The sequence below is a fragment of the Schistosoma mansoni genome, chromosome 6 (assembly GCF_000237925.1).
Source record: "Schistosoma mansoni strain Puerto Rico chromosome 6, complete genome".
NCBI classification, from domain to species: domain Eukaryota; kingdom Metazoa; phylum Platyhelminthes; class Trematoda; order Strigeidida; family Schistosomatidae; genus Schistosoma; species Schistosoma mansoni.
In genome coordinates, this window is record NC_031500.1 from 10,944,570 (window position 1) to 10,947,117 (window position 2,548).

The following is a 2,548-nucleotide window of genomic DNA, read 5'->3' on the forward strand; positions in this document are numbered from 1 at the left end:
TTTATTGTATTCCTTCACATTAATTATAAAGGTTAACATTTTCTATACGAAGTGTGATCCTATGCCTAACTAATGTTCAGTAAACATAAAACTAGTAGTGTCAATGAAATTATCACAAAAAAACTATTTATACGTCTATGTATTGACTTATCTCTTCCTTTTTTTTAAGGATTATAATCATGTTTTCTTTATAACAGACATTACAATTTGATATTATCATTTGAATAGGTTCCCATCAAAAGAATTGCTTTCTGTGCACACTTGGTTTCTTTGCTCTATTGTGTTATTTAACACATACAATCACATCTTTAATTTCACAGACTTTGATCTTACAACTAAAACAGTGATAAGGTTTGTGGACTTTTCGGTGAGAAAACAGAAGAATAGAACTAATTTTTGTGAATCTGTAAAATTTATTCTTAATACAATATCACATAATAAATTAGTTTATTTCGATTAAATAAATTATGGCTAACAGGTAAATCTGAAACGTTCTTCTCATAGTATTTAGTACTAATCATACAGATTTAATTTCATCTCAGCGTTGTTATTCATACTAGGACCTGAACCCAGTACCTTTCGCTTCAGATAACAGCACGTTAACTGCTGAACTACTAAGATCAGGTAGCCACTGGCTTATTCAATAAGTACGATATCTGTATTGTGACAAAATAACTCTAGCTTTTACTACTGGTGATATAAATCAAATATTTTGGAGACAGAAAATGAACTAATGAACAGAGGTGAACAGTGGCTGGCAGTGGAATCCAGGACGTAAGCTTCATCCTAGTCTTTTACAACTATCTATTTTGTTCATTATAGTTTGTTTTGGTTGAGGAACTCATAGAATACTGAATATACTCCGACTTTATCAAATTGATTGGAAAATTCAAAAATCTCGAACAAAAAGTAAACTCTTGTCAAATAATGATTTTCCTAAACATTTTATACTGATGTGAGCAAACACAATTATTATGCATTACATAGACTTTATATCACGAATTGATCTTAACTAGCTAGCATTGAAATTTTGGAAGCATTGGACTGCTGCTAACGTTTTTTAGTGGTTCCTCAAAAGTGCTCATTTATTATCACTCAACCAGGAATTGAATCCAGGACCTTCAATCAATCATCAGAACCACTGAAGATGGAATATCCAGTGGTACAATCCCATCATCTATCATTTCGTGATATAGCGAACTCTACAAATACCTAATCCCATTAATGACAACTGTTTTACTTCTGATGCATCTGAACTCCCACACACTCGTGTGTCACTGAATAGTAAAGAAGGTAATATTACCTGTTTAAATTGCAACGATTAAATTGTGACCTAATCAATAGACTAAATTGGTCAACACCATAGTGTAGTTTGTCGAATGTTGACTAACTGAAAGCAGGAAAATCTGAACCTCGGTTTTATTGATCGATAGCACTCATCTGAGAATGCATCAATAATCATTTAGAAACTTAATGTGTCTTACGAGATTTCAGCATACCTTACTTATGGTTACAATCAGAAACTTAATTTCTAAACTACTGAAGTTATGATTTACGGTGACTGATGACTATTTTGCAATTGGTACTAACTACCCTTATGAATTATTAGAGTATAGAGAAATCTACAACTGACTGATCGCTGAGTAGTGACCAATGTTATGTTTAACCAACTCTACTTATCAAGTTCCAATGTGATTATTATTCTAAGTAACTTAACATGGCTTGCCTGATATCATTCAACTTTACAGCCTGAAAAGCTACGATCGAGCTATTTCATCTCATAGAATATATGTATGTAATTTTAGTTTCTAGATCATTATTCAATTCGGAAACAAACAACTAAAAGAGATCCAGAACTCTAAACAAGAATAATTTTTAAAATTTAGAAAAAAAGACAAGTAAATTAGGTATTATCACTCCCTCCTCCCCTACCATTATTCTTTTCTCTCGCAATCTCCTCAGTTCATTGATCATCATTTCATAAAAAAATTATTCACATGTAGCGTTTGAAGCGAGGGTACTGGGTTCGAGTCCTAGAGTGAACACCAACTCTGAGATACAGGTACATCCAGCTGACGAGTCCCAAATAGGACGAAACGCGCGTCAAACTGGATTGCACTGCTAGCCACTATCCATCTTTGCTTATCATGCTTGTGAATTAAGGCTATATTGAGGCAATACGCACAGTATGCACATATGCCAATTAGAGACTGACCAGTTGCAGTCCTAAGCATCAATGGGAAGATTCAAACAAACAATACTAAATGAATTTATTAGAAACCTAGTTTTGTCATTAATTTCTTATTTTGTTTTTTTAGATATTAAAAGCAAACAGAAAAAAGAATTATCATTACATTTTGAATGTCAATCTAATCTTCTTCAACAGTACCAGCTCATCAGTTCACTCGTCTTTCTATCCTTACAAAGAAGAGATAATCATATACATATAGTCACAAATACATAAGTACACACACATATATATGAACACTCACTAGTGACAAAGTGAATTCTATCATCCAGGATTTAATAAAAATGATCAGCAATAGAA